Genomic DNA, 15590 nt, shown 5'->3' with positions numbered 1-15590 from the left:
GTCCTCTCCAGTATAAAGGCCATCCTTTTTTCAGAAAACAGTCTTGTGCAACGCATTTCTGGAGACACAACAAGGAGGATAGCTAACTGGTTTCAAGCAGCAAGAGCCAGGTATTTTTGGACTCAGGCAATAGCGCTGCAAGTGGCCATTTGGAAATTAGACTGTTTGCCAGGATTTGATGGGGGCTGCATGGGGTGCCAACGTGCAGCTGCAGCGCCATGTCCGTAGGGCTCGCAGACGCATTGTGAGAGGGGCAGCCCTGGCTAGAGGCAGAGGGGGCTACAGGCGTCGGCCACGTAGGCCTTACCCAGTCAGGCTATACGCCAGCAGCGCTCCTACCTAAACATGAGTGCCGCGCGATGTGTTAGAAGGCTCCGATTCCGAAAGGAGGTGATTGCAGAGATCTGCCACCTGCTTCGCCGAGATCTGCGGCCAAAGCTCAGGTGCAGGACGTCTCTGTCGGTGGAAGTGAAGGTGACGGTGGCATTGAACTTCTATGCCACCGGCTCCTTCCAATACGCTGCTGGGGACATAGCAAACATCTCCCAGTATGGTGCGCATCGCTGCATCCGCCACATGACCGAAGCACTGTTCAGAAGGAGAAGCCAATTCATCTCATTCCCCATGGCCCTCGAGAGCCAGCATCAGCGCGCATTGGGATTTGCCAGACTCGGGGAATTCCCCTTGGTGCAGGGCGCCATTGACTGTACGCATGTGGCTTTGCAGGCCCCTCTGGAGCATGGCGAGCAGTATCGCAACAGGAAGGGCTACCATTCTCTGAATGTGCAGCTGGTATGTGACCACAAGCAGCGCATCATGGCAGTCAATGCCAGCTTCCCAGGCAGCAGCCACGATGCCTTTATCCTGCGGCAGAGTACTGTGCATGACATGTTCCAGGCACAGCCTCCCCCAAGAGGATGGCTCATCGGGGACAAAGGCTATCCTTTGTGCACCTGGCTCATGACCCCACTCCGCGCGCCCAGGACCGCTGCTGAAGAGGCCTACAACGAGAGCCATCAAACCACCCGCAACATCATCGAGCTAACTATTGGGGTCCTCAAGCAGCGGTTCCGCTGCCTTGATCGCTCCAGAGGAGCTCTCCAGTATTCGCCGGACCGGGTCTCCCAATTTGTGGTGGTTTGCTGCATGCTACACAACCTGGCTATCCGCAGGACTCAGGCACTGCCACCTGACGTTGGACCAGCACCTCAGGAGGAGGAGCAGGAGGAGCATGAGGAGGAGGAGGAGGAGGAGGAGCAGGAGTACGTTCCCAGGAGGGAGCGACCAGGGCCAAGGGCCGCACGACGCCACCTTATTACACGGTACTTCTAAGTCCCCTGTCAGGGAATGGCCAGGGGCCATGAGGGAAGATGAATGCAGCCGCTCCGCAAGCCCTCAGCCGGCGAAGCCAACAAACACTAAGAAGAACAACCATGGAGACTGCATGAATAAAGATAATTTTTTATTGCACAAAAATGAAAAGCCCTTCCCACATGAATCCCCAAAAACAATAAACGGGCCCCACAAAAAGCCCAACAAACGACTCACTCCCACAAACTGGGGAGGAGCCACTCCACCTTTATTCAAACCGGCCCTCAACGTCGGCCTAACGCAAAAAATAAGCCCTCCAAAAGCACAACCATGGGCAAAATAAAGATGGCCACCGCCATATTAAAGGAAAGCTGGCCACACCCTCTACTGAGTGGCCCACGAGGGCGAGACCTTGGCCAGCATTTTGCCTCCCCTGCCCGGCCTGCTGCTCCTTCGCAAGCTCTGCCCAGTGGCTGCTGCGAGGCTGGGGGAAGGCGCCTGAGGCTCAGATGCCCTTCCACCAGATGCCGCTGGGGGCGGCCTACACGGCGTTTGGGCCTCGAGGGGCCGTCTGCTGAGTGGCGCACCTGAGCCTGGCCACCATCAGCTGCAGCCGCTTGCCGTTGACGCCCCAGAGGGGGAATGGCGGCGACGGATGGCGCAGTGTGGGCCAGCTGGTGTCTGGGATGCGCTGGCTGGTGCTGTGGCGCGGTGGCACTCGGCCGGGCCCGCACTGCAGGATCCGCAGCAATCAGCCGACGGGCGGCTTGCTGGGATGGTCCAGCGCGGCGCCTGCCCTGGCGATGCCTGCCTGAGACAGCGCGTGTGGCAGCAGTGAGTGGCCCTGTGGTCCTGGTGTGCGCGCGCATCACATCCGCCAGGGTTTTGACGGCATCAGTCAGCATGCGGCCACTCGCGGCAGTTGCTGCCCCGAACTCGCGCACACTGGTCGCCAGCGACTCGATGGCCTCAGGCATGCGCCCCACCACGCTCATGAGCTCCGTGTGGCGCCGGTCCGAGTCGTTGGCCATCTTATCCAGCTTCCGCACCTCCTCCGAAGTGAAGGTGTCCGGACTGGAGTCGCGACTCTCCCGCTGGGGAGGAGGGGGCCGAACTAGGGGACCCTTGCCGCGTTGGTGACGGCGAGTGTGCCGAGCAGCAGCACTCCCCTCTGATCCTTCCCCCCTTTGGGGGGAAGGCCGCGGGCCACGCGCACGGCTGCTGGGTGGCTGGACGCCACTGGTCCCAGAAGCTGCATTGCCCTGCGACAGTTCCTCCAGGCACTCGTCCAGTGAGGAGGTGTCAAGCATTTCCTCCTCTCCTGTGGGACGTGACTGGTCCCCCGAAGGTCCGGCTTGCTCCTCCTCCTCCTCCTGGTCGGAGGTGCTGTCACTGGCAGCTTCAGGGTCCTGGTCGTCACCAGCTGAAAGCAGGAATGCACAAGAGTAGCTTCAGAGTGAGGAGATGGCGTCAGCGAGGGAGTTAGGACTGGTGGGATTCAGCGCATTGGTGGGACAGTGGCAAAGGAGGTAGCTCGGATGGGCCAGTGCGACGCGAGAGGGCCAAAAGGCGAGGTCCTTACCATTGCCGGGCAGTGGAGGGTCGGATACACCGCACGCTTTGGGGACAATCACACGGGCTCCCATGAGCACACACACGCGCTCCTCCAGCCGAGTGAGCTTCTGCAGCTTGGCGCGGCCACCCCTGGCACGGGCCTGGCGATTAAACGCTACTTTAGCCTGCAAGAGAAAGGACGGGCTGTAAGTGCGCAGTGAAGCCCTGATGTAGTGTGCACTGCCTCCCATGGTGGAATAGCTTGGACAGAGTGAAGCCCTGATGTAGTGTGCACTGCCTCCCATGGTGGAATAGCTTGGACAGAGTGAAGCCCTGATGTAGTGTGCACTGCCTCCCATGGTGGAATAGCTTGGACAGAGTGAAGCCCTGATGTAGTGTGCACTGCCTCCCATGGTGGAATAGCTTGGACAGAGTGAAGCCCTGATGTAGTGTGCACTGCCTCCCATGGTGGAATAGCTTGGCCAAAGTGTAGAGTGCCAAATGGCCATTTGATGCTCATGACTGTCCCAATGCTGCTGGCTGAGGGCTGGCCAATAGGACTTTCAGGTCCCTTTGCCCATCATGTCAGGTGTACATGCAAGAATGAGGAGGAGACTGGAAAGGCTACTCACCTTCACAATCCTGGTCAGATCATTGTATTTTTTACGGCATTGTTTGTGGGTCCTGGGGGCCTCGCCGGTGAACGTCACCCTCTGGGCGATCTGCTTCCAGGCTTTGGTGTAGTCATGGTGGGTTGGATTCCTCCCACTCTCTGGAAACAAGATCTTGTGCCTCACCTCCAGAGCTGTGACCATTATGTCCAGATCACCCTCTGAGAAGCGCAGGGCACGCTGACGGGCCTTCTCTGGCGTTGCCATGACTCCCTGGGGCTGAGCAGCAGTGTTGAGGCCTCTTTGCAAGGCTGCAGTGTGCAGGGCGTGGCAGCAGACCAATTCGTCCCTTCCCCCTTTAAGAGCTGGTCGGCACCACGGGGTCTGCTGTCAGTGCAAAAATGACCGCACCCGCGCTGCGCCCCGCCTGGGCGCTATCCCTCTGGACCGCCGGCTTAGCGCCTAACGGTAGGAGTGGAACGCCTCTTTTAGCGCTCCACCACTCTCTTAGGGCGAAGCCACTGAATTTCCAGCAACGGGGCGCTACTTTGGGGCGGGCGCTAACTTCGGGCGGGCGCTAAGGTTAGCGCCCCAAAACTGTCTATACTGAAAATCTAGCCCTAGGTGTTTATAAAAGTCTTTAGTGTTCCCTTTTATGTTACGCTAATCATTTCTCATACATTCTCCTTGACCCTCTAATTTCCATCTATGATCTCCGCTGTACTTTCTGTACTCCACTTGATTGCCTACTGAACTGTTGTTGCTGTAGTGTGTTTATTATGTAAGTGTTTGCCTGTGTGAAAGAGCGCAATACCGAATGTAACAAATCTCAAACTTGGCTTTAAATTCATTTAGGAGGATTCATTCAACTATAGTTTGGAGAAATTACTGATCCGAGACTGAATCGAATTTACATTTCCCCAGTGGGGAAAGGAAAGGAGCATGACTCAGAGTTTGATTGGATGCATATGCGTGGGCATGCACACCACGTGACACGAGCACAAGTGGAGAATTGTGATTGTAAAACAGTAGACAAATCTACCACTTGTATATTTATGGCCATTTCTGAGATTGTAAGAACACACATTGATATTTTAAACATAAATGATGTGCATCGCCTAATTGTTTAGAATTACATGATTCATAACATTACATGTATGCGTTAATATTAGTGGAACAGTGGGAAATGTCCTCACCACTTAGTGCTCATTAGTCAGGTGCTGACATCATGAGAGATATGGTCAAGATATTCAAATAGAAACACCAACCAGGACAACTCTCCATGAACACACGGACAATGTCACTGCCCATAGAGACCAGAAGAATCGCACCCAACCATATATTGTGTGTCTTGTTAGAAAACATATTCATGAGACAGAGTACTAGGCACAAGCAGGTAGTGCAGGGGTCCCCTGTGGACATCCCCCTCTCAAACAGATACACCAATTTGAGTATTGTTGCGGGGGATGGCTTACCAGAGGAAGGCAGCAGCAGCCAAATTCCTGGCACTAGGGGTGGCTCTGCTGCACAGGACGGGACGAAAAAGAGGGGTAGAGCTATAGTAATAGGGGATTCTATTGTAAGGGGAATAGATAGGTATTTCTGCAGCCGCAAACGAGACTCCAGGATGGTGTGTTGCCTCCCTGATGCAAGGGTCAAGGATGTCTCAGAGCGGCTGCAGAACATCTTGGAAGGGGAGGGTGAACTGCCAGTTGTCGTGGTGCATATAGGTACCAACGTTATAGGGAAAACGCGGGATGAGGTCCTAAAAGCAGAATATAAGGAGTTAGGAGGTAAATTAAAAAATAGGAAAGGTAGTAATCTCAGGATTGCTACCAGTGCCACGAGCTAGCCAGAGTAGAAATAGAAGGATATTTCAGATGAATACGTGGCTAGAGGAATGGTGCAAGGGGGAGGGATTCAAATTCCTGGGACATTGGAACCGGTTCTGGGGGAGGTGGGAGCAGTTCAAACCAGATGGTTTGCACCTGGGCAGGGCCAGGGCCGATGTCCGAGGGGGAGTGTTTCCTTGTGGTCTGGGGGAGGGTTTAAACTAAAATGGCAGGGGGTTGGGAACCTGAGCATGGAGACAGAGGAAAGGGAAACAAGGATAAAAGCAAAAGATAGGAAGGAGAAAAATAAAAGTGGCATTGAGAGAAATCAACGGTTTAATTCAAACATGGCCACAGTAAATAATAATTCTAATAGGTGTAAGAGCGTTAAAAAAACAAGCCTGAAGGCTTTGTGTCTTAATGCGAGGAGCATTCATAATAAGGTGGATGAATTAGCTGCGCAAATAGAGGTAAACAAATATGATTTGATTGGGATAACGGAAACATGGCTCCAGGGTGGCCAAGGCTGGGAACTCAACATCCAGGGGTATTCAATATTCAGGAAAGATAGGCAAAAAGGAAAGGTAGGTGAGGTAGCATTGCTGGTTAATGAAAGGATTAACACAATTGTAAGGAAGGATATTAGCTCTGCTGATGTGGAATCTATATGGGTAGAACTGAGAAATACCAAGGGGCAGAAAACGTTAGTGGGAGTGGTATATAGACCTCCAAGCAGTAATGCAGAGGTTGGGGATGGTATTAAAAGGGAAATTAGAGAAGTGTGCAATAAGGGCACAGCAGTCATCTTGGGTGATTTTAATCTACATATAGATTGGGCTAACCAAATTAGTAATAATACTGTGGAGGAGGAATTCCTGCAGTGTTTAAGGGATGCTTTCCTGGACCAATATGTCGATTAACCAACCGGAGATCAGGCCATCTTAGACTGGGTTTTATGTAACGAGAAAGGATTAATTAGCAATCTTGTTGTACGAGGCCCCTTGGGTCGGGGCGATCATAATATGATCGAATTCTTCATTAAGATGGAGAATGAATTAGTCAACTCAGAGACTAGTGTCCTAAATTTACAGAAAAGAAAGTGCGATGGTCTGAGGCGTGAGTTGGGTAGGATTGATTGGGGAATGTCATTCAAAGGGTTGACGGTTGATAGGCAATGGCAAACTTTCAAAGACCACATGGATATACTACAGATTTTGTTCATCCTAGTTTGGCATAAAAATAAAACAAAAAAGGTGACTCAACTGTGGCTAACAAGGGAAATTAGGGATAGCATAAGGTCCAAGGAGAGGACATATAAATTGGCCAGAAAAAGCAGTAAACCTGAGGTTTGGGAGCAGTTTAGGATTCAACAAAAAGATTAATTAAGAAAGGGAAAATAGAATATGAGAGTTTGCTTGCAGGGAACAAATAAACTGACTGTAAAATCTTTTATAGATATGTGAAGAGAAAAAGATTGGTAAAGTGAAGCGTAGGTCCCTTGCAGTATGAATCAGGGGAATTTATAATGGCGAACAAAGGAATGGCAGGCCAATTAAATACATATTTTGGTTCTGTCTTCACAAAGGAGGACACAAATAGCCTCCCAGAGATGTCGAGGAACATAGGATCTGATGAAAGGGAGGAACTGAAAGAAATCAGTATTTGTAGGGAAATGGTGTTAGGGAAATTGAGGAGATTGAAGGCCAATAAATCCCCAGGGCCTGATAAACTACATCCTAGGGTTATTAAGGAAGTGCCCCTCGAAATAGTTGATGCTTTGCTGATTATCTTCCAGCATTCGATGGAACCTGGAACAGTACCCATGGATTGGAGGGTAGCTAATGTAAGCCTGACATCGGTAGTGGGGAAAATGCTAGAGTCCATTATAAAAGATGTAATAGCAGAGCACTTGGAAAACAGTGACAGGATCGGACAAAGTCAACATCGATTTACAAAAGGTAAATCGTGCTTGACTAATCTACTGGAAGTTTTTTGAAGATGTAACTGCTAAAATAGATAAGGGAGAACAAGTGGATGTGGTGTATTTGGACTTTCAGAAGGCTTCCGGTAAGGTCCCGCATAAGAGATTAGCGTGTAAAGTTAAGGCACATGGGATTGGGGGCAAGGTATTGACTTGGACAGAGAACTGGTTGGCACAGAGAAAGCAAAGAGTTGGAATAAATGGGTCATTTTCCGAGTGGCAGGCAGTGACTAGTGGGGTACTGCAGGGATCGGTACTTGGGCCCCAGCTATTCACAATATATATTAATGATCACGACAAGGGAACTAGATGTAATATCTCCAAATTTGCAGACGACGCAAAGCTGGGTGGGCGTGTGTGCTGTGAGGAGGATGCCGAGAAACTCCAGGATGATTTGGACAGGTTGGGCGATTGGGCAAAAGCATGGCAGATGCAATATAACGTGGATAAATGTGAGGTGGCAAAAACAGGAAGGCAGATAATTATCTGAAAGGCAATAGATTGGGAGAGGGAGAAGTGCAACGAGACCTGGGTGTCCTTGTGCACCAGTCGCTGAAGGTAAGCATGCAGATGCAGCAGGCGGTTAAGAATGCAAATGGCATTTTGGCCTTCGTAGTGAGAGGGTTTGAGTACAGGAACAAGGATGTCTTGCTGCAGTTATACAGGGCCTTGGTGAGACCACATCTTGAGTTTTGTGTGCAGTTTTGGTCACCTTATCTGAGGAAGGATGTTCTTGCCATGGAAGGAGTTCAGCGAAGATTCACCAGGCTGATACCTGGGATGGCAGGAATGATGTATGAGGAGAGATTGGGTCGATTGGGCTTGTACTCGCTGGAGTTCAGAAGAATGAGAGGGGAACTCATTGAAACTTATAAAATTCTGACAGGACTGAACAGGCTAGATGCAGGACGGATGTTCCCGATGGTCGGGGAGTCCAGAACCAGGGGTCACAGTCTAAGAATAAGGGGTAGGTCATTTAAGACCGAGATGAGGAGGAATTTCTTCACCTAGAGAGTGGTGAACCTATGGAATTCTCTACCACAGATGGCAGTAGAGGCCAATACATTAAACATATTCAGGAAGGAGTTTGATATATTTCTTAAGGCTAAAGGGATCAAGGGATATGGAGAGAAGGCAGGGACAGGGTACTGAATTTGGATGATCAGCCATGATCGCATTGAATGGCGGAGCAGGCTCGAGGGGCCGAATGGCGCTCTCTTTCTCCTGTCTTCTATGTTTCTATGAAGTATCAGAACGTTATATCAAAATTCAACAAATCTAAAATACTAAATACAAGCTGAGCATTAAAATGTTACAATACCTCCCGGATGTGTAAAACCAAGTGAAGAATCATTTAATTCATCGTTGATCACCCGCTCCCTATTTCCCTGCAGAATATTCTCTACCTCCGGAATAAGGCTGGCTTTGGCCTGCACTGAGTGAATAAATCTCACCAATGGGCGCTCCCAGTGCGGAGTCTCGGCCGACGGGAGCCCGTCTGGAACTGGGTTGTGGAGATCAGCGGGACTCACTGGATTTCACTGGGCAGCTGTCTGTGTCACACCTGATGTGGGGAGTTGATCGTAACACTCGGGAAATGCTCGATCCCAGAGCTAACAGCTAGTGTACTGATGGGGAGTAGGGGCTTGTTATCATGTTTAACAAGGCAATGTTCTCCTTCTCATTTTAATATTTCCCTCTAACCCTCCTATTAATATATTTATTACAGAGCATCAGAGCCTGGGAACGCCTGTCACCACCATGGCTGAAGGTCGAATCAGGGGAGAAGATCCAACATCTTCAACAAGAATGAGAATGGACACAGGTAGATTCAGAAAAATGATTAAAATATAATTACGATATAATTTCGATACTGTCAAAAGGTGCAGATCTCAAGCAAGAACCTGCAGCTCACACATAAAGAGGGAACAAGACAGGGACTGAGTAGAAAGAGGGAAGTGAGTGACCATCTAGTGGGACACCATAGTCACTGGTGGAGGGAGCCCGAGTACTGGAACTGTCCAATAGATACTAGGTATTGGGGACTGTAAGGTGGATAGAGACAGTGACTCAGAGGAGGGTCTTCCTGAGCAACAGTGTGGAATCAGGGAGCAGGAGGTCACCCCAAGTGGGGCGGGGTTGAGAGGAAGTTGGGGCACAGGAATACGAGAGCGATAGTGGTGGGAGGAAACTATGACCAAAATGAAACAGAGTGTAATTGTTGATAGCACAGTTAAACTGAATGGTTAATGTTTTCTGTTCTAACATTACACTGAGTGAAAGAACGACAAATCATGTGTGAATAAAGGAATGGGGCAAAAAGTGAAACTAAAGAAAAATGCATATAAGCAAAGGATGTGATGAAAAAAATGAATAAAAAAGCATTAGGAAAGAAGTCAAAAAAGTAGCAGCGTGCAAAGGAAACTGCAACATTAAATTATCAAGGAATATAAAAATAATTTGTTAATTATTGTTCAGACACATCAATAACGAAAAGAAAAATCAGAATGCCATCATTCGAGATCAACCGATCCTGTTGCTACAATATTTATCCAGTTAAGTTTCTGGTCAATGGAAACTCCCAAGATATTAATGGGCGTGGATTTTGCTATGGTAATGCCGTTGCATGACAAGGAGCACTCGTTAGATTCTCTCCTGTTGGAGATGGCCATTGCCTTGCACTTGGGTGGCGGAAATGATACTTCCAATTATCAGCCCAATTCTGAATGTCATCACGGCTTGCTGCATGTGAGCATGGACTGCTTCATTATCTATAGCGTTGCGAATGGAACTGAACACTGTAATCATCGGTGAACATCCACATTTCTGATCTTATGATGGAGGGAATGTCTTTGCTGGAGCAGCTGAAGATGGTTGGGCCTTGGACACTGCCTGAGGAATTCCTGCAGGGATGTCCTTGGGCTGAGATAGTCAGCCTCTAACAACCACAAACATCTTCCTTTGTACTAGGTATGACTTCAGCCGGTGCAGCATCATAGACAAGACGTTAGATGATGATCAAAAATGATATCAGCACATTTAAGATGAAGGAGAGTTAAATTATAAACTAATCAACCTTAGAGAGGATAAAACCACAGGTCTGAATGATGGGCGCTGCGCACAGATGCTAGGGAAGAGATAGCTGAGGCACAATCATATAGATATATCCCAACTCTGCATCTACCCTGTCAAGCCCCTTCAGAATCTTACATGTTTCAATAAGATCCCCTCTCATTCAACTATTTCCAACGAGTATAGGCCCAACCTGCTCAGCCTTTCTTCATAAGACAATGCCTTCATCTCTGGAATCAACCTCGTGAACCTTCTCTGAACTGCCTCCAATGCAAGTATGTCCCTCCTTAAGTAAGGATACCAAAACTGTACGCAGTACTCCAGGTGTGGTCTCACCAACGCCCTGTACAGTTTTAACAGGACTTCCCTCCTTTTATATTCCATTCCCTTTGCAATAAAGGCCAACACTCCATCTGCCTTCCTAATTACTTGCTGTGCCTGCATGCTAACTTTTGTGATTCATGTACAAGGACCCCCAGATCCCTTTTTACCTCAGCATTTTGTAATCTCTCCCCAATTAAATAATTTGCTTTTTTATTTTTCCTACCAAAGCGGATAACCTCGTATTTTCCCACATTAAGCTCCATCTGCCAGATAATTACCCACTAAATTAGCCTATCTATATCCCTTTGGACATTCTTTGCACCCTCCACACAATTTGTTTTCCCACCTATCTTGGTATAATCAGCAAATGTGGCTACATTACACTCAGTCCCTTCATCCAATTAATTCATATAGATTGTAAATAGTTGAGGCCCCATCACTGATCCCTGCAGTGCCCCACTAGTTACAGTTTGCCAACCGGTAAATGATCCATTTCTCCCGCCTCTCTGTTTTCTGTTAGTTAGCCAATCCTCTATCCATCCATGCTAATATATTACCCCCAACCCCGTGAGCTCATATCTTGTGCAGTAACCTATTTCTGGCACCTTATCGAATGCCCTCTGGAAATCCGAATACAAGACATCTACTGGTTCCACTTTATCCACCCTGCTCGTTATATCCTCAAAGATCTCCAGCAAATTTGTCAAGCATGATTTCCCTTTCATAAAACCATGCTGAATCTGTTTGAATATATTATGATTTTCTAAGTGTCCTGGTAACACTTCTTAATGATGGACTATGGCATTTTACCAATGACAGATGTTAGGCTAACTGGTCGGTAGTTGCCTGCTTTCTGTCTCCCTCCTTTCTTGAATAGGGGCATTACATTTTCGGTTTTCCAGTCCGCTAGGCCCTCTCCAGAATCCAGGGAATTTTGGTAGATTACAACCAGTGCATCTATTACCGCTAGGATGCAGGACATCGAGTCCAGGGGACTTGTCAACCCTTTAGTCCCATTAGTTTGCCTAGTACTTTCACCCGAATAGCCCCTTGATTATCCATTATTGGGATGCTTTTAGTATCTTCTACCGTGAAGACCGATACAAAATATTTGTTCAAAGTCTTTACCATTTCCCTGTTTCCCATTATTAGTTCCCCAGACTCATCCTCTAGGGGACCAATGTTTACTTTAGCTCCTCTCTTCCTGGGTTGAGTGGAACCATCTGTGGTAACTAAATGAGAGCAGAATACAAACATGGTCGGAACCAATAACATGGATAGAAAAACGTTTATAGAGGGAATATTGAGTCTTGAGCCACGGGCTACAAAAAAGGCCTCAAGGTGGTGATCCCTGGCTTGTTTTGCACTGGGCTACTTGACAAGGAAAATATGAGGCAGTACAATGTGCGCTGCAGGGCTGGAGCAGGAGGGAGGGATTCACGTTATTGGGGCACGAGGGTATGTTGAGGGAGAAGGGAAGGGACGGCTTCAATCTGAACCCACCGACAACAGTTGTTTTACAGAATAGGTGAGTGGAGCAGTGGGAACGATATCAGCAGAATGACTGGAAGGTGGGGAATATCCAGATCTGAGACTACAGAGCGGAATTAATAAAACTTGGAGCTGAAACAGAAGATTTTTGAAATAGTGAAAAGTTATAGTAAGAAATAATGAAGGATGTTTTGAAGTCACTTGGTACAAAAGAAAAAACAAATTTAAAAAAGAGTAAGCATTACAGAAAGTTGTAGCTGGCATTGAGTGTTGTGTCTGTGCAAGGACAAATCATTCCAACAGATTTGTAAAGTCAGAAGCATGCGAGATCTGATCTAGTATCTATAAGACAGGGCCTAGATTTAGATAGGACTCAGTGAGAAAAATAGAGGTGTACTCCCGCATTAACAAAGTGTTCGAGGGCAGCGCCAGAACAACAACAACACTTGCATTTATTTAGCGCCATTAACGTAGTAAATTGTCCCAAAGCAATTCACATGAGCGTTATCAAACAACAATTGACACTGAGGCACATAAGTAGCTATTAGGACAGGTGAACAAAAGCTTGGTCAAAGAGTAAGGTTCAAAGACCGTCTTAAATGAGGAGAGAGATGCGGAGAGCTTTAGAACATAAGGGTGTTCGAGGGAGCGATGCTAAGATAGGATCCATACATACACAGTTCAACAATAGGAAAGGCAATAGCATAATTCTCGGCGAAGCTTGCAGGCCATTAAGCAGTGTTGGTGAGTTAGAGTGGGTACTGGAGAAACTAGTTGTGGAGGAAGAACTTTTGGGAGATACATCATTTTTCCTTTAGTCTCTAAAAGTGATGGCGGAAGTGAAAATGCAGGTTTACTAGAGGAGGATGTGGGTCCACAGTTAAGAGATACCTGTCGAGAAGGATTTGGATCTGAATAAAATAGCCGAGATGGAGAAGTCACTTGGCCCAGTGATAATGCACCCCAGGCTGTTAATGAAGTCAGAGGGGAGATAGGATGGACCCTAAACACAATTTTTCAAACCTCGATGGATATAAAAAATATACAGGAGGACTGACGGATTCGAAGCAATGTCTCTGTTAAAATAGAGAGAGAGGATCATTCGGGTAATGAGAGACAAACTTGTCTAAGGCAGTTGTAGGCAAACTCCTCGAATCTGTCAATCCAGGTCGAATTAGTGAGCATTTAGAGATATAGGGGATGATGATGGAGGCTGGAACGGATTAGCTGTAGACAAGTCGTATTTGACAAACTTATGAACAGTGATGGACAGGTAAAGAGCTTTTGTTCCATCCAGCCTTTCCCAGAAAATTGCGATACGTTGTGTATTCCAATATACGCACACCCCACCCAATCGAAACCATGTAGTTTCTTGGGAAAGGAGAAAAACCAGATGAAAGCACAGACCAATTTATAGAAAAAAATCTGAGAAATTCCTTTACGACCCATCTAGGTGATCAACACTGGTCCAGGAGATCAGTCAGGCCCTGAATTCCCTGAAGTACCTCCGGGCTGTAGAGGTGCTGTTCACTGCAAAAAGAAACCGGTCCAGCTCTCGGTTGAAGAAATTCAGCGAGTCCACGTCCATTTCACGAGATGGCGGCCTGTTCCAGAGGTCCACTATTCTCTAGGAATAGAACCACCTCCTGACATATAACCTTGATCTGGCCTAGCACCTTAAAATTGTGATCCCTGGTCCTCCCAAACCTATTTAATAGGAACATAAGAACTTAACAATGAGGAGCAGGAGTAGGCTATATGGCAGCTCGAGCCTCGTCTGCCATTCATTAAGATCATGGCTGGTCTTTGACCTCAACTCCACATTCCTGCCCTATACCATAGCTTCTGATTCCCCTAGAGTCCAAAATATATTTACCTCAACCTTGAATATAAACAATGGCTGAGTATCCACAGCATTTGGGGGAAGAGAAAAACAAAGATTCACAAACCTATGAGTGAAGAAATTGCTCCTCAACTCGTTTTTAAATGGCCAGCCCCTTATCCTGAAACGATGCCCCCTAGTTCTAGACTCTCCAGCCAGGGGACATGGTCTCTCAGCATTTATCCTGCTAATCCTCCTCAGAATCGTGTATATTTCAATGAGACCATCGCTCATTCTTCTACAATACAGAGTATAGGCACAATCTACTTAATCTCTTCTAAGAGGGCAACCCTCTCATTCCTGGAATCAAACTAGCGAACCTTCGTTGCACTGCCTCTAAGGCAAGTAACTCCTTCCTCAGATAAGGAGAATAAAACTGCACAGTACTCCAGATGTGGCCTCACAAAGCCCTGTACAATTGTAGCATGACTGCCTTAGTCTTATACTCCAACCCCCTTGCAATAATGGCCAAAATGCCATTTGCCTTCCTAATTGCTTGTTGTACCTGGGTACTAACTCTGTGTTTCTTGTATTCGAACAAACTTTCAACTGGAACACAACCTATTCCCTTCATCATCTTATAAACCTGAATCAGATCACCTCTAAGACTAGAATTCTCCAAAGTGTAGGTTCCAAACTCTTTTAGCCTATCTTCATAACTAAGATGCTTTATACTGGGAATTAATCTAGTGGCCCTCCTCTGCACCCTTTCCAAAGCCTCAATATCGCCCAACATTTCTGGACATCCAAACTGGAATGTCCAGTGTCCAAGTGAGGCCTGACCATGGTCTATTATTGCACAAGGACAAAATACTATTCCTCTTGTTCCCAATTGTCCTATGAAAGCAGCCGAACACCCTCTTTGCTATAACTATCACTTCACTGCACTGCTCAGGTACCTGTAGAGATGTATGTACTAGAATGTCAGGATCTCTTTCTTTCTCCATCTTCTTTAATGCTTCTCCCTGAAGGGTGCATAATTGTTGAGCATTCGCCCTGCCCACATGCAGAACACTGCACCTGTCCAACTTAAACATCATTTGCCAGTCATGTGCCCAATCACACAACATATTAAGATACAGATTTGTTGAGACGTGACTATACAGATCGATGGAATGTTGCCCATGCGGTGTGATTGGGTTATGAGAAGGTGTTTGATATTGTGGTTCACAGGAAGCTTCAGCCATTTGTTATAAGAAATAATGCCGCAGCCCAGATAGAAAGTGGATAATGAGTTTAATTTTCTGCATTTGCGTTCACAGATCCGAACTCTACAATCACGGAGTTCTTGACAAAATGCAACGATTGCCAGCTTTTCCAGTTCACGAAATTCTACCGTGACAGGCTAGAACAGGCGATTGAACGAGGGGTGGACGGAGTCAGCTCGTTGTTAACATACGAGAGGCATTTCAGTGGACAAGAACATCGGGTAAGTGGGAGGGACACAGAATGAGTAGTGGTTAATTAAGCATCACAGAACTGACAGGATTCAGATCTTAGATTCACAGAATGTTACTGAAGAGAAAAAGGCC

The 15590-nt window shown here is 47.4% G+C and overlaps 2 pseudogenes across 1 annotated transcript in view; one reads left to right on the top strand and one right to left on the bottom strand.

The window, feature by feature from the left end:
* The window catches only part of LOC147092700 (NACHT, LRR and PYD domains-containing protein 3-like), a 497498-nt pseudogene that overhangs the window by 167297 nt on the left and 314611 nt on the right, over nucleotides 1-15590 (bottom strand). The gene's annotated exons all lie outside the window — the stretch shown is intronic.
* LOC147092699 (NACHT, LRR and PYD domains-containing protein 3-like) overlaps nucleotides 9051-15590 on the top strand; it is a 391278-nt pseudogene continuing 384738 nt past the window's right edge.

The sequence above is a fragment of the Somniosus microcephalus genome, unplaced genomic scaffold, assembly GCF_052327205.1.
Source record: "Somniosus microcephalus isolate GS21.2 unplaced genomic scaffold, FLI_Smic_1.0 unresolved_chr2, whole genome shotgun sequence".
Lineage (NCBI taxonomy): Eukaryota > Metazoa > Chordata > Chondrichthyes > Squaliformes > Somniosidae > Somniosus > Somniosus microcephalus.
This window is presented reverse-complemented; position numbering and strand designations above follow the sequence as displayed.